This window comes from Phaenicophaeus curvirostris, chromosome 13 (assembly GCF_032191515.1).
Source record: "Phaenicophaeus curvirostris isolate KB17595 chromosome 13, BPBGC_Pcur_1.0, whole genome shotgun sequence".
Lineage (NCBI taxonomy): Eukaryota > Metazoa > Chordata > Aves > Cuculiformes > Cuculidae > Phaenicophaeus > Phaenicophaeus curvirostris.
This window is the reverse complement of record NC_091404.1, coordinates 5138627-5159743: the sequence shown is the minus strand read 5'-3', so window position 1 is coordinate 5159743 and position 21117 is coordinate 5138627. Positions and strand designations below refer to the sequence as shown.

The 21117-nt window shown below is 37.5% G+C and overlaps 1 long non-coding RNA gene across 1 annotated transcript; it reads left to right on the top strand.

Annotated features, from left to right (window-relative positions):
- Positions 1-2800: 2800 nt before the first annotated feature.
- LOC138726199 (uncharacterized) lies at positions 2801-20721 on the top strand. Its single transcript, XR_011338386.1, has 3 exons — positions 2801-2862; positions 15986-16110; positions 20568-20721. It is a non-coding gene; the product is annotated as an uncharacterized lncRNA (long non-coding RNA).
- The last annotated feature ends 396 nt before the right edge of the window (positions 20722-21117 follow it).

Here is a 21117-nt window from a genome sequence, read left to right as displayed (position 1 = left end):
ATAGCGATTAAAATCAAATAATAATGTACAAGATTAGATCTAGCAATCATGAACCCATTGTGTTTGCAGAAAGCATGAGCTGACTCTGACAAAGTTTTAGTGAAGAATGGAATGTACAGAAAACTTTGAATTCCTTAGTTTCATTTTGTTTCATTTGGCAGTGTTTTGGATTTGGTTCATTAACCATAGTCTTCTTGAGTCACTGGAATGAGAATTTCTCTCAGTCTTCCATAATGTGTAATACCCTCCACTTCAGGGTGTCGAGGGAATGTCTGTATAGCTCAAGCACATGTACCCAGGATCATGTGCACAGTAGCAGACTAGCCAAGGAGTTTCTGGAAAATGAAGTCTGAGCAAAAGGAGCACTTTATCAGGTCTGATTCTACAGACACACCTGGCATGCAACTTTCCTTGAAGTCATGTGCATTTTTATGAGATGTCTTAATCTACTTTTGCAGACTTCAGAGACCTAGAGAAACATACAAACTTGAATAGGTTAGGATAAACTGAATCATTTAATTTCTTAAGGATACAAAACTTGAGGAACAGGTGATTTTTGAATTATGGGAAGCTTAGGTGTAAAAGCAAATGCTTGAGTTATCTTGTGTGTGGATAAAAAATGCTTATGATAGTGTCCTTAAAGCCAAATTCCTTTATGATCTGAAACTTTGATTGCCCTTGGGAAGTCATAAAGACACACTGTTAGTAAACTAAGGAAAGCCTCCAGAAACACCTAGTTTTACAGAGTTCTCCACTGCATCTTTGCAGACTTCTGTGGTAGTCAGCGATGTCTCTGCTGCCTTTATCACATATTCCACAGAGCAGCCTGCATCATCGCACCATCTTGCCAAAACGCCTTGCATTGTACTGTGTACTGTCTGGCAGTTACTGAGGTGACATTTGGAAACAATGCTGATATAATCCACGAGTCTAGCCAAAGCCCATAGAAATCATTGTATTTTGGGTTGCTTGAAACCATTTTATGTTTTAGTTTCCAAGTTGTAAAATGGAAAAAAATACCACCTTCTTTCCAGATTTCCTCTATCCTTTTTAGATTGTATGTTTTCTTGGGCAGGTATATTTGTTAAATATTATCTAGCATATTAACTGCATAGTATCTACGAAGATCTGAATTCCAATCTCAGTTAGGTCTAGACTCTATGGCAAGAAAAAATTTTACTATAAGTAAGCTGTAATGTATTTACAAGCTTTGTCTCTGTTCAGTCAAATACCAAACTTCAACACAAACTTAGAGTGGTCCTAACTGTACGGAGCGCTTAGTACACCCACTGTGATGTGCTTATCACCAATCTTCATTGCAGTTATGTGTACTGGCTTTATTTTTTTTAACTGTCTCTCTGACCTTTCTCCAGGATTTCAGTTCTGTGACCATTTCAGGTTTTATAACCAAGAGTAAAAGCTAAACAGGTGGAATATGATTAAGGATTTAGCATAAACCTATTAGATATTGTGTCATTAAAAGCAAAAAGCACTTCCTTTGAGTCAGAATATTTACACTATTAAAATGGATAAAGGTACAATAGAATTCACAGATTTAGTTAACAATTTTAAAAGGAAAAAAATCCAGTTCTCTGTAGAGATAATGCCATGGGAACTAAAAAGGAGGCATTTTGTCATGTTAATCACAGCTGTTACTATACAAACTCTTGTATCTAATCTACTTGGTACAAAACTGTATTATAATGATTAAATGCTAAAAGCTTTGTTTAAATAACAATAGGGTCATCTTGCAAGCTGATACCCTCCCGCCTCACAGATGAAAAAGACAGAAATTGAAGTGTAGAAGCACAGCTCTTATTTTCAAAGAATGGTAGATTTTCAAAACCAATCAAATATTTGAGACCCCATCAGCATCACATTTCTCCAACTTCCTGCCGTTGATATTGTGATCTATCGTGGCATTTCTCCAGTTTCATTGGGAATCACCTCTGTTGAGATCTTGACCTTTTAACTGTGCTGTGCTGGCTTCATGCTGATATTCATTAATGGAATCCAAATCTTTCCAGTTTGCCAGTATTCTGGTGTTTAATTCATTATGGCCATGCTGATACAGTGGAGGTAATAGTCCTACCAGTGGAGGTAATAGTCTTATATATGTTCAACTTCTTACCTAGCCTCATTTATGTTGTAAATTAGTAATTAAATTCAGTTGAATTTCTAAACAATTGACACTTCAGAATTCAGCCTTTAACTACCTATGGTTGCATTTAATTCAAAATTCTAGCATGGAAATTTAGACTTCTTCCTCGCTGTTGTTTTTTCTTTTTCTAAAAATACATGCTATAAATCACTTTACCAGCTTGTCAAAGGAAGGACTATAATGCTTATCTTCTTTCAGCCTGAGCATAATTTGGGAAGCTTAACTAACATGCCACGGTGTTCTGTGTATGACAGGTTCTTATTAGAGGTAAAAACCCAACGAAAGAAGTAAGGATGAAATTTTGAGTGATTAAAAAAGCGCCTTCATATGGAAAGGACTGTAAATAAAGTGAAGGCATAAATGAACTTACTCTTATTCCAGTGCGTTAGCTGCAAGGGACCTTGAGCATAGCATATGCTTTTTCACTTTCAGAGGTCCTCTACGTAATACAAGTTAAAACCAGGGCATACCTTTTCTTAGAACCTCTGCCAGGCATTTTATTTTCATAGCTGTCAACTTTAAAATCATGCTTTCCTCTTACTGCTGGAGGAGACCTCTGACTGCTTGAATGGAAAGTGTTCATGCCTTGGACCATTTTCCTTCTGTCCTGCAGGTTCCTGGCTGACCCTTTTACATGGAGACGGGGGTGGAGAACAACATCAGTCTAGACAGAAGAGGCCAACAATGAGTCGTCCACTCAGGTTTCAGATAATAAACGAATAGTGTTCAATTTCTCACAGATGTTTGGCAGCCACTGTGCTTCCACTCTAATCACAAGCAGGATTTCTTCTGCCAGAAGAATTCAGTGACCAACAGACATAGAGAGACCCATAGAATAATGATTCCATCTGCTGTGGTTTAGATTTATTGACTGGGAAGCAGGAAGTTTTTAAAAGTGAGGTCACTAGGAGTTTAGTCTTACTAAATATATTAAATTATTGAGACCTGGCACATCTTCTTTTAAAGTTTGGGGGGAACTAAATGTTTGTTTCATGTACAATGATATTTGTCAGTAAATTTGGTCCAGGGATTAATTCAGTCCTTTAAATCTAATCTCAGACTGTGTCTGTGAAGGCACTTCAAGGATTAGGAAAAACACAGAGTTAAAAAATATAAATATGCCTAACCCACAAATAAAGGAATATTTTTCTTTTTCTTCTGCCACTTAATTTAAAAAAAAAGGCAATCTAAAAAATGAGACATTAAATGCAACAGTCTTAATTTCTCTTTAAAATTTATCAGAGATCCACAGTTGCCAGTTACTATGTCAAATTACCAAAAATGTCATTAAATGCACATCTCTTTTTTTCCCCCGATATCACAGACAAATCTGATTTAACAGCCAGGTGCTAAAAGCCTTTGATCTAGTCTGAATATGGGCAAAAGTCCAGATCGTCTCCATCTTCTCCCAAATTATAAACCAAAAATAAATTAACTTAATGTTAACTAGGAAAAGGAAAGATAATACAGGTTGAACATTTTTGACCAAGGGTAAGAATATGAGAATTTGCACAGGTGAGTGGCCAACAAAAAATTATGTAGGAATGGTGACAGCGACAGCAGTCCAGTGGCAAACAGGATAGTATCGAAAGTAAATATTACAGATTAAGCCTAGGATAAAGAAGTTTTACTCTCTATGTAACTACAAGGTGATACTCTTCTGTTGCTGAGCATCCCAATGGCTCATTATAGTTGTTTGTTTAGTTTGTACTTCAAAATACACAAAGAGAAAATTATGAGAAGCATATTACTTCCTGTAAAGTTATCCCAAATGTGAAAGAATCCAACCATTCAAAACCCCATTGTGGCCCTTAACAGAGATTGCATTCTAAGAGCTGTATTGGGCAATAGAAACAGAAACATTGTGCTTTAAAAAGGAAATGGAAAATGTAGGCTGAATAGCAGGAAGAACTTTGTGACAGACAGACCTATTAGATTGTGAAATAGTCTCCCAGAATAATCACTGGAAACAAAATCAGTTGGAACATTTAGGAACTGATGAACAAAGTCTACGAGGAAGGGGACCATTGTGCCTCAGCAGAGCAAATGAGTGCTTCTATCGTTTATTACCTTATACATGAGCTATCACAATATCACAGAATCACAGAATCACAGAATAACCAGGCTGGAAGAGACCCACCGGATCACCGAGTCCAACCGTTCCTACCAAACACTAAACCATATCCCTCAGCACCTCGTATAGCTGAAGTTTCTAGATGCTATCACAGTTCGGATAACATTAAAATAATAACTGTTCCGCTAATGCTGGGAAATGAAAGCCAGTGTAAGATATTCAAAGAAACTCAAAACCTGCTGTTCAGTCAGGGTACAGGATAAGAGCAGGTCAGATAAATTTGCATTTATCCAGCTGTGATCTGCATTATCTTTCTGCCAGTGAATTCACACAGCTATGGCTCATATGAAGATTGTCTCTGATGCCTAACAGCAGCATGTTTCAAAAAACACAAGTGTTTACTGATACTGTTGGGGTTTGGAGGGGGCAGAGAATGCCACATCATCTTTCTCAGAAGTGCTGACTGCTGCTATTCTGCATGCTTTTAAAATTGATGTCAAAATAATATCCCAGGAAGCTACAACTTGGTGACACAGAGGAGAAAAACAAAAACAAAAAAGGGTGTCTCCTAATGCTGTAAGATCAAGAGTCAGTTTCAAACACAACATGATGTCCACACATCTTCCATAATCCGTCTATTTACTGTATGTTATCTTAAAGTTGCCAAGCATAAAAGCAGGGCAAAGAACTTGCTAGGTAAAATTTTACTGTAAAAACTAAACAACAAGGAACACACAGCTTCAGGCATAGAAGTTTGATTCTTTCTTTAAAAGATATCTTTCCAATTCTAGTAGAAAATTAAAAGCTATCTATAAGTATCAGTTCATAATCATTATCGTGGTAATCAGTATAGACAGAAAATTATATTTCTTCTATATACTTCAAAAATTTCCAAAGAAAGGCTCTGATACTTTACAAAATTATATAGAATTTTAAGACATGTTTCTGCTTCTGTAGAACCTGTGTATTTTCAGTCTATGCTACATTGTTTAGGCCTTTTTGGTGGAGGTCCAACTTCTGCTGCTATCCACAAGAGAAGCAGTTTTTTTTTATCCTATACTCTTTTTGGTATTATTCCTTAACTGACCAGTTTGGGAAAATCTTTCTGTCCCATTTGAAAGTTATTGATCTCTTCTTTCGTAGTAAAAATTTCATTGGATTATTATCAATGCTTCTTGCTGAACTTTCTCCATTTTGAAAAACTAAGGCAGATAGGTTAACAGAGCTTTCCTAAGGCCATTGATTGATCCAGACAGAATTGGAAATATGCAATTCCTGGATTTTGCTGCTGTACCCAGACCACTATTTTTACATCACAGAAAATTAATCCAAATTACTTGCAAGATTTTTCAATATGTTGCTTCTCTTACCCTATTTGCATTGCCTTTTGCTGTGGTAAAGTTAAAAAAAATCACACTTTAGCGTTAAAACTCAACTTTAATGAATCTGGTAGTAAGTAGCCCACATTATGACTTCAACTCTTAAATTTCCTCAAGAGGCTGCTTTTCAGTAGAAGTGCAGATTTTCCAAGCCATTTTCAACTTAACTGTATCATGATTTAGGAATTTAATTATTCCATATTTTTACAACTGCCACTGTCAGCAGTTGAATGGATGGCAATTTTTTTTTTGAAGCTTGGAAGCATAGAATTTGTTTGCTTAGGCTTTATTAAATTTAAAAAATTTTAAAAACCAAAACAATGAATCCATTTCTATGTAAGTTCTTAGGTATATATGGGTAAGGGCATACATACATGTCCGTATATAGGTATAGAAGTACTTATATATGTATGTATTTTTTCTTTGAAAGTAACCTGTTTAGTTTTTGATATTGTATTTGTATTATTGTGGAGATACTGCCCCTAAGAAAAAGCCATTGCATGAAAATAATCCCTTGTGTAATATAACATAGGCATAGGCAGCCATGCTTCCCATAACAGTTTTCTGGGCAGGAGACGTGTCACAGGTTTTCTAGAGCTCTGCAATATCTCAGTATTTGCTGGAGTAGGGATTGAGAGTGACCATGAAGGATATCATGATAGTTCTAGTACAGCCTCATAAGGAAAGCATTGGAAGCACCCTGCATACATTGTGCTTTGATCCAAACAGGCTCCCAGTGGGCTGGAAAATAGTAAGAACAAGGAGGCTGGAGACTGGAATACAAAAATTTAAGAGAACTTAGAGGAGAAAGGGAGGAATGTTCCAACAGGAATGTAAGAGGGCCTGAGGAAGGTGCAGGAAGTAGCCACCGAGATGGGCACATGTCTCAGGATGCGTAGGCACCACCAGCTGATGGCATCAGGGATGCTGCTGCAGCTGGAGTGACCCAAAGGAGAAAGGCAGTGAAAAAGCCCCATTGTAGCACCCTTGCATTCCAGGCTGATGAACCTTGATGCAACAACAGACTGTTTCACACCCACATGAGGAGAGATCACTCCTCAATGAAATACAGCCATTTCTGGAGAAGAAACCTCAAATTCAGATTGCATTAAGTGCTGCAGAAGGTGGTTTTGGCAAAGAAATGAGAACACTACATCAGACTGAGGCTAATCATATTAGAAGATTGTCTCAGAAATTAAATATGGCTCAACCTGACACAAAAAAGCTGATGGGAACTTTATATTAATTGATGGATGTCTTTTTTATTTAAAGCAAGATGTAGCAGTTCAGGACTGATTCTTTCTTTAGGTCCAGGAGGACGTGATATTGTTTATCTTGTAAAAACAGCTGCTGCCTTTATGCCTCTGTTTAGGAAATAGATAACTTTAATGATTCACACCTCTTAACATTTATATACAAGAGCTGTATCAAGCTCCCTGTAGCTGCTGCACTCACTCACACGTTGGGCTGAAATCCAATATAGGATGCAAGAGCATGTATGATAAATACTGAAGATTCTGTTAAATCCAAAATTGTTCTTCCTTTTCTGGGAATGAAGTAGGAAGGGGAAGAGCTTTCCTGCTGTGCCACAGAAGTGCAGACTCATTTTTGGCTGCAGCCCTAGAAATTCTCTTTCACAGGAGAGGCACAGTGCAGGATTAAATGAGGTCATGCTTTCATCTCCCTCACTCCTACTTCATTCTAGTGTGCAAAGAACTGATAAGGATAGAGCTCCATATCAAAAGTGTGATTGGGAGGAGGAGGGAAGAGTGGAATAATAACAGAGAGGCAGGAGAAGAGTTTAGAACCCTTCCTACCTCCCTTATGAAGGGAGTTCACAGTAGTTTGTAGTTGTGCAGTCTTGTGAGAAGAGGTTTTCTTCATAGCACTCTCGCAATTGTTCTCAGAGCAGTAGATAATTGGAGGTGCAGTGGCTGAGATTCTGAGTAGCTCATATAGAAACCCGTCTCTTAGTCTGATTTTCTATTGCTTACATTAATTTTCCAGATACATTTTATGAATGGAGCTATTCGCCTCCCACTTGTTGCTTCTACACAGAACAGGAAAGCAAATGTATTACTTTTCAAGATGGGATGGCAGAAGTCCAAACATATCTAACAGAGGAAGGAAGGAATCTTATCAGCCTTTCTGGCCCATTGATAAAACCATAGAAGGAAATCATTCAGCTTTAAATGAGGAAAAGGAAGTCTTACATCAAATTTAGAAGTCGCCTCGGGAGTTTTCATATCACATCAATGAAAAAGTCACATACAATTAACCTCACATTCTGGTCTGTATGAAGTGCTTTATCTGTGATATCAAAGCAGAACTATTTACATTTTTTGACAAGCTTCTCTACAGTGGATCAGTTGACATTTTTCTGGCCTCTCTGCTTGGTCTTGTACCTTTTATCTAAGCTCTTCTTTATGGAGAAAACTGCAGCAGCCATCCTGAAACATGTTTTTTTGCTCTGTTCAAGTCAGAGGATCTAGTTTGTACTCACAATTACACACAGGCTATTTGGGCATCCCAGTCTTACTTTTAATTTTAAACATAATCTAATTGTTTGTATTCGGAGGTGGTTGATTCACCTTCCCTGGAGGTGTTTAAGGGACGGGTGGACGAGGTGCTAAGGGGCATGGTTTAGTGTTTGATAGGAATGGTTGGACTCGATGATCCAGTGGGTCTCTTCCAACCTGGTTATTCTATGATTCTATGATTCAAAGCAAATAATAAACATGGTTACTTGTTTGGTTGGTTTTTTTTTTTATCTAAGATAGTATCTCTACTGGCAGTGTGTCATGTTATAAAAAATACTAGTTCAAGGTAGCAATAGCTCAGTGTACCTTATATTATAACATAGACATATCCAAGTACCTCTTTTTTTTGTAGCAAAGTAATCTCTCACACTGTGATTGCTGTGCTAATGGAAAACAAACATAATCTCACTTTAATTAGCTGGGTTTAGCACTCTTGGGATTGTTGCAGTAGCTCAAAGAAGTTGGGAGAAAAGAGACTCTGACTTTGTTTCATTCGGTCTGTAGTCTGCAATAATTTGAGGTACAATAAGTTAATTTCAGACTAAAGCTTGAGATAAAGAACAAAATATGCATGCAGTTGAACCCAAAACATCATAGTATCTCAATCATATGGGTAGTTAAGGATATAGCATCAGTCGTTTGATAAACAGATGTTATTCTCTGATTACTAAGATCCTGGTTAATGCTGAACATCTGTATCTTCCTGTTAATTTAATTATAATACAGGGTGTTCAGTATTTAGACTTATTTTACAACATTGGTATACGAAGAAAATTAACCCAAAATGTAACAGGATGTCCCACAAAGGCAGGATTTTCAATATATGTGTTGGGGTTTTTTTTATTGAAATGCTTATGTTTGAACTTGGGTAAGAAACAAAAATTTGAGCAAGCCCTTGTGGATGCAGCGTGTTCCCTTCTGACTGCTGAGACAAACAAGCAGATTGAGTATGCACTAAAGCTGGTTTTATATAAATTATATATATATTATATATAAAGTGTGAGTCTATGCATACTTGAAACACACAGAAAGCAATAATCAACACCACTATACTCAATTTAGTGCATCTTGAGAGTAAAACAGTTGTTTATTGGCTTTCTGTGAAAGCTAGAAGCATATTCTTGCCAAACTCTCTCACTTGCAAACTTGGTCATCTATCAAACATTGCTTTGTTATTCCAGAGGATCTTTATTTGTATGTATTTGACCTCACCATTTGATTTTCAGTCTTTTAATAGGTGACAACTGCAGTTACCATTATTGCCAATAAATCTGAAGCATGATTTCTTTTTAGGAATTTGAAGGTTTTTTTCTGAAGAAACGAAGAGATTATCTATATGTATCTAGTAGTAACTGTAGGGGATAGAGAACTGTATGAGACTCCTTCCTTCCTGGAATTAATACTGTGACGGGCACATGAAAAATGGCCCAGAGAGCAGAAAATGTGCTGCTTTCTTGCTTACAGTTTTTCTGCTCCAATCAGGCTAAAATAGAATTCTGGCTATTGTACCTACTTCATTGTTTACTTATTTTAAAGCTTCTTGTTATGTTATCATGGACCCACTATGTGGTTGTCAAGCCTGATTTATCAGAGCCCTGTTCACTGTGACCTTTAAAGTACAGCATGTTACTGTGGCAAAGCCAGTTTTCCAGTAAGAGAGAAATGAATCGGTTGACATAGCCATGGTCTTTCGCAGCTTGCAGAATTTATGGGGTCATAGGCTCTCTTTGTCGAGTTCAGCTGTAGGTCAAATTTCAACTGTCTCGCTTCTATCCTGCTCCTACCAGTTACAGCATGAAGGGCACTTTAAAGACAGCAGAGGTGCAAGTATGTCATGAGTACCCACCAAACCAGAAAGAAAACAACACATTCTTACGGAATCAGCTGAACAACTGTTCTCCATCTGTCAAAACATGATGGTCCTAGTTGCTGGTCATTTTTCAGGCAAAAGAGGTAGAATCCAAAATATTCAATCATCCTGTGCGTTCTCCAGTGTAGTCAAAACAGGCTCTACCGGAATGACAAATGCCACAGACCTTGATCTAGTCAAGTGACTCTTCTGCTCTATCAAGCTCCTACACAGTATTTGTAACTGGGTTTTGTTGAGGATGGGGGGCTTGGCCAATAATAAACATGGTTACTTGGGTATTTTTTTATCTAAGATGGTATCTCTACTGGCAGTGTATCAAAACCTCCCACTTTTGGTTGTTTGTAACTTAGAGCAGGACTCTAAAATAGAAATGGGACACATCTGGGCAGTCTCCAAACAAATACTTGAAAAGATCTTCAAACTGTTTACAGGTGTAACTTCCTTAAATGCTGAAAAAGCTGTCTTTAAAAAAAAAAAGGAGAGTTTTACAAATATTTTTTTAAACCAAAACACAACACAGATTACGCACTAGATTTCTGATCATATGATTTCTCCTAGTCTATAAAAAAGGGATGAACTATATGGCACAGAATTCCTGGTAACAGCAGTTCAGTTCACAGGAGCATCTTGTTGCCTTCCAAATATGTTTTCATAATAAAAGGTGATAATCAAATGGTAGAGAGAGCAAGACCTATATGTTAATGCAGCTGCCTGAAACCATGAGAAATCAATGTGTTGGAAGCTATCAAAATACAGCTTCTCTCTGTGTTTTCCCTAGATTTTGGATCACTCCTTAAAATCAGATTGCTTGTTTCACTTATATCTAACAATAATGTATTTCTGGAGTCATTTCATTGGCAGTTACCAAGGGAGAGGTTAGAAAAGGCTCATTCTACATGTACTGAAATCAACAAAGCAACATTTTATCTCCTGGAAATAGTCAGCCTCCAAAATACTTATACAAAAGTGCAGCAGCCTCTCAGCTGAGTTTGTTTAATTCCCCTGTGCACAGCCTATTACAGCTGTGATGTTTTCTCAGCCTCAGTACAACAAGGTAGTTCATACAGGTGTATCGCAGATTTTAGTCTTCAATTAGGTCACATTACAATTAAATCTGACAGCAAAAAATAGGTTAATTGCTTTAAACTCAATTTAACAAGACTTAGCCCTTGTATAAAAACAATTCTCTTATAGGAAAAAAACCCACATTTTTTATCTAGGTGAAGTAGGAGGGAACTTTGTTTTATTTTTTAATATAACAATAAGAAAACTTTTATTTTTAATTTTTATAAGGAGACATTCAAATATTCAGGTGTTAAATAATAGTCAATATAAACCCTTAGTCAAACCTGAAAAGGTATAATCTTTTACAGCTAACAGGAGACTTCTTTATGAGCCATTCTTAAGCAACTCAGGTAACCTATGAAAGAGGCAGAAGTCTTTTGCTGCCTGTTAAAGATTGCACTTTTGAAAAAAATTGCATTTATTTTGGGTTTTAATTGAGCTCACACAGTCTCACTAATGTTCTAGTCATGAGCAGAACCAGGGATTAACCCGCTGTCTGCTTCTCTGCACTTTTTGGCTGACTGGAGAATGAGAAGAAGGAATACAGCACATAGATAGTTCTTGCTCTCCCTGGAACATGGCTAAGCCACTGTAGGTCTCCTTGTACCAGAGGGTTACTCCACAATAGTTCATACTCTGTAATGATTTTCGTTAGGACTTTGACTCTTGGTAACCAAGTATGCCCAGTAACACACCCCAAAACTTGTTATATAGGCAATTCAATCATTTAGATAAACCCTGGAGTGAAAAAAAAAAAATATAACATCTTAATAATCCTGATAATTTCATGTTGGACTTCATTTTACCATTAACTATCTCAATTGTTTATAAAGCCTGCTTAACTTGTTGGTTTTATTTGAGATGAACTTATGCTGTCTTTATATGTTGCTAACTGAATTAAAAGTGTGAGGAACAGAGAATTTCAGCACAGAAAAAGATATGGGAAGGCCAATATGAAAGAAAAGCCCATTTTTCCCAGGAATCCATGAAATAAAAAGAGAGAGAATAGAAAGAAGAACCTGTAAGCCTTTAACACCAAGGGAGGATAAAAATCGGGTTGTTTTTTTTCCAAAACACTTTTCCTAGGGAACGGTAATAAGCTCTAAGTGCAGATAGAAAGCTTCCTTACAGATGCTGGTGAGTGGCTAGGTGACGTGGTTAATAGCAGGAGAGCATAGGTAAGAAAACAGCTAGATAAGTTTCAGTTTTAAAAATATGCAGTTTACATATTTTTACCAGATTTAAGGTCTGGCTAGGGAGATACTGGTTTTGTTACAGAAATTACTTGGCAATTCATATGGCTCTGTTGACTTCAGCTATGTATATATTAGAACCAATAGCTTTTCAGTGACAGAATACTCCATAAAGGCTTTTAAAGTCAGAAGTATTCCATGTTTGTTTCCAATTTGCATGGAAACAGGAAACTATTATGATGTATTTATATTTTCATGTGTATGCATATATGTGCATGTAGGGAATTTAGAAACCCTGGAGGGATGCTGAATATGTTTAAACTGAAGAAGAGAGAGAGACAGGCTGCCTGATAAATGAAGAAACATTTCATTTTACTCTGTGCAGGCTGGCAGGAAAGGGAGTGCAACATAAGCAAGACATTTCATTTGTGGTTGAATCCACAGATGAGCTATTGTAGAAAGTATTCTCCAAAACATGCTTACATGAGAGTTGGGGCACGTGGTACTGATTAGATTTAGTACCAGCAGGGCAGTTTTATTACACAGAACATTACAGCTGGAAAGCTGCAAACGTGTTTCAGTGTCAGAGGCTGTTCCCTTATTGTTACATGGCCTTAAGAGGAATTAATGGAGCTCTGCACCTTAGCAGGAAGGGCTCAGCACCTTTTAGCTTTGGTCAATGTTATAGTTGGAAAGATCCAAAGCTACAGATAGTGTTTTAATAGTCAAACATGCTGGAAAACAAAGGAGAAAGCATGCCTCACATTCCACTGAAGTCAGTGGTTTCTGCCTCTTTTTGCACTTCAGATCAATTCCAGTCCCCTTTGGCAGGAAAGGAAGAGCCTGTGTTTGAGTCTGCATTGTCTGCTTCCATACACGGATACTGCGCTCACACCTATCTGACAGGGAGTGATGCACCCTTGGTGTTACCGTCCTGCTTCTGCTGTGTCCAGTCACTAAACGCCTTCCTACCTATTAGCTGATAGATTAGAAAAGAGACTGTAAAAAACAAATGCACAACTTCTTTTTAATTGGGTCTTCTGGCACACCACTGATTCGATTTGCACTCTTTTTATCTAGATGATGCCTAGAAGTTTAGTCAGGGGAACACTTAGTTGGATTTAATCAAATACCTTAGTTCTATAAAAACATGAAAAAGAAAATTTTTGAGCATTCATTTATCTGAAATTGTCAGTAATTAACCACAAGTTTGGGAAACACAATGCCCAGAGGTTATACGATACTGTTATTCCCAGAGCAACTTCTGAGCCCTCATGTAACAACCATTCTGAAAAGGAATCATGCCATCCTTTGGAATTATTTTCATGCCAGGAACAGGCTTAAAGAGCAAATCAAAATGATTTTACAACGTTTAACCAACTTAAGAAGGTTAAGAAACTATATTAGTTTATGTTGAATTTAACACAGCATTTTAGCCTTTATTTGTCTGTTTTCTGTTCTTTTCCACCTCTCTTTTTTCTAGACAATAAATCAATGGGAGGCTAAATTTCCAGGTCTCCACTTTGTTTCAGTGACTGTTTTTCCAAACCAGGGAGAACAGGAATAATAAAAATACAATAATAAAAAAAAAAAACCCAGAAGACTCTCCACTACTCATATAATTATTCCTCTGGTATAAAGTAATTCCTGATTGAATTCATAGTGATAAACCTAAGAATCCCTAACTAATTTCACTTTTTTATATAATTCCTCTTTCAAATTTCCCTTTACCCTTAAATTATTCCCATGAGAGCATTCTGCATGATACGCAATACCGAATCAGCATTTCATATATAGCATTTTAGTTACTTTTAGTTGTTTAGTTTTACACATTGGTTTAATTTGTTCATCTAACAGAAGTCACTGTAACATGAACACATACAATTTAGTAAATATGCAAGATTGTGTTATGAAAAAACACAACTACTGTGCTTGCTACAAGGAAGTGCCAGAGGCCCTCCCAACATGAATTGTTTCTCTTCAGCTGTCATAAAGAACTCATTAAATGTCAAATTATTTCCCTAAACAATGAGTAGCACTGGTTCCTCTGTGGCCTATGTGCTTATTTATTAAGAATTACAACTTCCTTAGTTGCGATATAGATTCAAAGGAGAAAGAAATCCAACAGTGAAGCTATTTTTGAGTCAGTTGTAGTCAAGGCAGACATCAAAAATATTCTTTAGTGATGAAAGCACAATTTAATTTTCAGGCCTCAGAATCTGAAAAACTGCAGTATGAAACTTTTCCAAATATACTCATGTTTTATTTTATCCTTAGTCTGAGGACATAGGAAATATCAGCCCAATGTTCCTGTTGTTTCTTAAAGTTCTAAATACTTCGTAACAGGAGAGTTGAGTTATAGCTCTTCTACCACTTGAAGGAAAGCACTGCTTGAGCAGCAGCATCGTATGCAAAAGCACTTGTGTTTGTGAGTGAGGAAGAGTTTGTAAAGTTATTATTTGGGAAAGCTGGAACAAAGATGGCATTGCAGGAAGCATTATGAAAGATAAAGTATAGTAGATGTATTTTGGGAAAACACAGACACTCAAAAGTGTAAGGAGTTAAACACAAAGAAAAATAAAGTAGAAAAGGAAAAAAAGAATCAAAACAAAATACAAGAACTTTTAAAATAGTTGTATTAAAATATTTGCTATCAAAGTGTACACCTGAAATGTCTAAAGAAGAGAACAAGCCGGCAGCGTAACAGCTTCAATTCACTGAGGGTTTGCAGGTGCAAAGCCTACGTAAACTTTCTGGGTCTGTCCCACAGGGTGCTGACATATTTATAATCCGCAGAAGCCAATGGGAATAGGAAAGTTCTGTGTGTTTTACAAAATGAAACCCTTGAAAAGTCCAAGGGAAATAGCGCACACTGGGAAAATAACAAAAGAAATGCTCTTTGTAGTAAATTGATAGTGAGAGACAGTACTGTGGTGAAAAAGTGTTGTGGTGCTGCCTCCTGAGCCCAGCTGAAAGCTTTGTCAAGGCTGACTGCAGAGAGGGAGGAGCAGATGTTGCGAAAGGTCTGTAGGACAACATATCTGCAGTATAAAAAGCTGAGTGAAGGCTGATATGTAGCTGTGCCACACAAATAAGGAGAGTAGAACACATACTGCCGTGTACAAATGTACTGTGGATGAACATTAGGTGTTCTGGCAGCTAGACCAGTGCTGGAGTCAGGTAACAGACAGTGGAGATCATGGGATGGCTTCAGACCCAACAGACTTCTGCAGAAATCAGTGGCAATATTATTAATAGCATGACATCACATAATGAACTTCAGTAACACAATGCTCATCATTTGGTGATGCATCTAGGGTTTGTCAAATCTGACCCTTGCCATGGTGTTTTGCAACCCCAAACAGTACTGGTCGACAGGAACTGCTAAATGGTGGTTACTGGTTTTAGCAGAACTCCATATCACATGGAGAAACATGCATTCACTGACCGTGCAGAGAAGTTTATTAAAGGACAAAATAACAAACCGTATGATCATCAACTCCATCATTTCATACTAGACAGAGTTCTGGCCACACCTCTGTTTTCCCCAGTCCCACCAATCTGCTGGGTGTTGCTCGGGGAAGTACAAACACTGAATGCTTTGCTCGCACAATAACAGAGTGCTCAGGACAGTTAGTGTTTTGATCTGTAGTGCAGTGCTTTTATAAGTATATTCAGTACCTTCCAATCTGTTTTCTTACAGAACGTACAGCATTGCTAGTGGATGGCAGCACATGGTAGACTCATTTTCCTATACTAACCTTTTTGGGGAGGAGAAAATAAGTAACTGTTTGACACACACGCAAAGAATGTTGGTCTGCAAACCAGGTCAGTGTAAGCCTACAAAATTCCTCTTGGTTTTGTTGCTGGCATTGTCATTAACAGTGTTCTGAGCCTGTTATCTGGTCAGATTAATTCTTTTTCTGTTATTTCAAGACATTCCAGTACATTAAGCTTAAAGTTGTCATTGATGTGTATGCAGTTTGTAAAATAAAGTTACCATTACCTCACTATTTCACTTTGCAAGAAGATATCCTCCCTCCTAGCGTTCTGCCCTGCAGTACAACACTGTCACGTACTCCTCCCAGTGATTTTCTCTCAGTAAAATCTATGACTGTGGTTTTCATAGTAAGTGAATTACTATGCTGAAATGGTTGTTGCTGATTTTTTTTGGCATATCTGCTGGAGAGTAGCGTGAAGGGTTATTTGGTGTTAGGTGCTGTCTGACTTTGAGAAACTGAATCTGTATACAGTAGTTTGCTATCTGCTTCACTTCAAAATCATCCCCCAAAAAAACATGGCTTATTGACATTTTATACAAGCATCTAATTGCTATAAATAATTCCAACAAGCTGCCTTAAGAAAACAATTCAAAGTAACCTGAGAGAACCGACAGAACATTGCTCTTTCTAGGATCTTAATCTCTAAGCCTTCTTCCATGTACACCAGTATGTTATCATGATAGTTCAAGTCTTCTCTGGGATATAAGTGAAGTTATAACTTCTCATTGCCTGCTTCAGGATGCTGTAACATTTCTTACCTGCATATGCACAGTCTCAAAGTCAGACAGACTTGTAAAGCAACTGACACCGAGATTTTTCACAGTAGTAGGCAGATGGCACCTACATTTAGGTGAATGGCAACAGGAGACATACTCTTAACAATACAGAAATGGGACTGAGGAAGCCCCGTGCATTTTGCTTCACAAACTCTTTGCAATCTCCTGATCCTACTGTCTGAAGTAGAATTACCTTAGACTTTCTAGTTCAGACTGTTTACAGCACTGGATTCTTCTTTTACTTGATAGTTGTTCAAGGTTGTAAAGATCTGTCTAAAAATAAAAATTAGAACACGTCCCTTGTGCACATTTGTGTCTCCTTTCTCAAATGAGACCAACCAGAAAGCCACTGACACTAATACTTGCAGTCTTGGTTGAAGATAGAACATTGCTGTGAATACACCAGGGCACCAGTGAGTGCCGCTCTCAGTACATGAGGGCTGTGTGATTCACTAGCAAAAGACTAGCATTGTAATGTCAGCTAAGCTGCTGAGGAGAGATGTTCTTTTTGCAGAACTCTCTGTGGTAGGAGAAACAGAAGGATATACTCAAAGCCTCCACAGACCAATGACAAAATTTCCTTGGTTCCAAACAGTCTTCAATGTCTGGGTCGTCTAGTGTCAATACTGCCAAGGTTTCTTTTCCATATTGGTGAATGAAAGTGCTCTAAGTTTTGACAGTTCTGGGACAGGAAATTCTGACATCTGCTCTCCAGGATGTTGTTTCATCAGTGTTTTGGTATGATCAACACATTAAAAATGAATTTCAGGCAATCGAAAGCCACACTTCTATTGACAACTAAATATGGACATGTGACTATGGTAGTGAACATTTACAAATATACTCGTGCCTTCCATTTTGTCACCCCTTGTTCTTTGAAACTTAAGTTCCTCCATTGCTTGAAAGTAAATATATTGCACCAAATATTGTCCTTTAGACTTTACTCTGACATCTGATGACTAAATGTCACCCTGATGTTTGACCTCGGTCACAAATCATATACCACTTGGTAGGCTAAGAATGTTTAGCCCATGCCTGACTTCATAAATCATCCCTGGAGTGTGGCAACAGGCAATGCTCTCCTGGCTAGTGCTGGTGTGGAGAGAACTGCTTCAGGGTGCTGCTCCGGTGCCACCTGTCGGGAGAGGAACACGTATGTCGGGGAAAACACCGCTCACATTTCCATCTCTGTCTGTCTTTTCTCGATTCAGTAAATCTAAAGATTGGCATCAGGCAACATAACATCGGTAAAAGATTTCTCCTTCTTTAACTGAAAGATGGGAGTGTAGGCATCTGCTCTCTAGCTTTGACCAGGTTCTCTTACAGTGAGATTTCCCTTAAAGATTCCTTGAGTTCTGTAATGTTTAATCTGATCCCATTTTTGGAGGAATAAGATTTTTGGTGACTTACTATGATAACTCCACATTGTTGATCCAAAAAGCATCACTTAAATTTGTCTATATAGTCTTCTTTAATCTTCAGCTTAGCCCCAAAAAAGTAAGTTATGAGGCATCAAGAAGCCAGGGGTTCATACAGGTAGGAGGAAAGCAGGTCCTTTCAAGGACAGGGCTATTCTGCTTGTGTGGCACAGACTCTCCACCCTAGAGTTTCACAAAACACGTGTGCTTCTGATAGCACATGCTGTTAGTGGAAAGGTTTTTGAAAGAGAGTTTTCGTTGATTTTTTCTAATTTGTGAGAAGTTTAACATGCTGAATATTTTCACTCATTCCATCTTCTTTGTGCCACAAACAGTACATAGAAAGAAGTAATTTGGTGGATAATTGTCTGGCAGGTACTACCTCTGCTACCTCGATTTCCCATCCATTATGTGCTTTACTGATTCTATTATTTCCCATTGAATTTTACCTTAAAAGCATTTTTTTCAGGATGCATCCTTGATCTACTTTTTTCATTACCTTTTCTCCTGATGCTGATCTCTTATAGTTCGTAAAACATCTGTTTTGAGCTTCTGTTCTCTTGTTTCTTCAGAAACGTTCTCTCAGTTATTCAGAATGACTGTCTTCAATCTCCATGTTTTCTCATTACACACGTTTGTATGATGATTTCACCAACTCTCATCTTCAAAGCTTCTCTGTGCTCTTAAACTTTTCAGATCTACCTCTCAATTTCTAAGCATTCTCCTATCACACAATGTTGCTTCATATCCTGTTGAATATCTTCATTGCAGGAAATATCATTCTGTTGCTCAACCATGTAATAATGTGCTGCTTCATTCATCTAGTACTCAAATTTCACTGTTTCATGCAACACATACCCCAATAACATTCCTGATAAACATATTTGTTCTTTCCCCACAGTTATGACTCCCTAAGGTCACTCCCCAACTCCAGCTGTTGTAAGATCCTCCATACCTTCCATGATCTGGAATTTCCCTCTCTCTTCTCTCCCATAGTTTGTATAAAACGTGTTTCTTAGTGTAATGTTGTTACCCTGGCGATCTGAGATGTGATCTTCCATCTTCTCTGCCACATAATTTGATCTGCTAAACTATTACTTTCCACCACCCCTTACTTAGGCGTCCTTAGCTAACAGTGAACCACCTTGAGCTTTCTGGAGATGCTACAGGACCTGTTATTTTTACTAGAGTTGCACAGCTGCATAAAATCTGGTTTGAGAACCCTGCATATTATATAAGAAAAAATGCTCAAAACCTAAGGGTGGGAACAAAATGTAACATTTTCCAGTATTTCAAACCCCACAGAGAATCACTGATGACAAATTTAACCAGCAATTGTTTGTGTCAGCCAATATGACAACTATTGAGTAAACAGCTGTTGCTCCAGATGGAATATATATGAAAGCTGGTGGGTCCAGGTGCATTACTTTGCAATAAATCAACAGAGCATTGGCACATTGGCTTTTTCTTGGCTATTTTGATGGCACTTATACCAGTTACTTGGGCACTCTGCTCTCAGTCCTTATGAAAGCATTTTTGCACAATGGTGCGTTAATGTGTTGAAATTTAAATAAGGATTACAGTTTGTTATTAATAAAGGTAGTAGGAATGAGAATTCATACTACTGAGTATTTGGTAAATGCAGTAAAGATGTTGCAGGAAGATTCATGTGTTTTCTGTTATAAGAGATCCATTCCAGAGGTTATAAGTTGTCAATAGAAAAACAGATTAGGCTATTATATCAGAGGTTACATGCTGACGTAGCTTTGGGTCTCCATAAAGAAACAGAACCTGGAAAAGAGTGGAGGTAAAAAGGAAAGGTGTGTGGGCTCACTCATAAGTGACTTACAGAATATTGTATTTAGCATAATTGGGTTATCTTCTCCCCACCAAGTGCAGAAAGTAAGTTATTAACACATATCCAGACAGAGAGCAAATTGTTATTGCAACCAAAGACAACAAGAAGAGTGACAATGATTTTATGGAACCAAGACAATTCAGTGGAAGTGTTTCTGCATGTCCTATGTCTTGCTTAAGTCAATTTGATTGGAGGGTGTATTTATAGCATAAAGGAAAACACAAATGAGAATCAGCTTATTTCATACAGTTTCCCTTCATCACTGACAACCCATCCTGTTAATGGGCTTGAGAATAGGAAACTTCTCTTATTGTTCAAGCAGTCGTGTTTGATTATATTTGTTTCACTGACATCTCCTTGAGTCATTTGTGGGTACAAAATAGCACACACTGGTGCTAAAATTTATCCTTTGAGCTCCAAGGTGAGTCTTCTGATGTTTCTGTCTCCTTAGGTACAAGACTAGAAAGAATAGGAAGAGAAAAACTGCTTGTGATAAACAAACAGAGAAATTCCAAATATGTAAACTGATATATTCAGAGGAAACTGAATGTACACTTCCAGTGAACAGTTGCTGGATGACCTACAGGGAGAACTCACACCAGGCTTGGACAGTAATTATTCTTATTCTTATTCTTATTCTTATTCTTATTCTTATTCTTATTCTTATTCTTATTCTTATTCTTATTCTTATTTTATAAAAGCAATAAATTTAAAGAAAAGCAATGATATGTTGAAATTGCAACTGGGGGAACACCCTGCCCAAACTAAGAGCTCTTTTAAGTTGCAATGCATTTGATACATAAACTGGTTAATAATTTAACTTTGCCTGTGTTTATCTTTAATTTGAAATTGCTCTGATGCCTATTGATTAGTTTCATTTGAAACACAAGCATCTGTTACAAAATATTGATTTGTGCATCACCTTTTAGGCAAGTAGGTTAATTGAATGGTGCTTGGGGAAATTATTTCAGATGCAGTCTCTGTCTAATATTTGTCTTCAA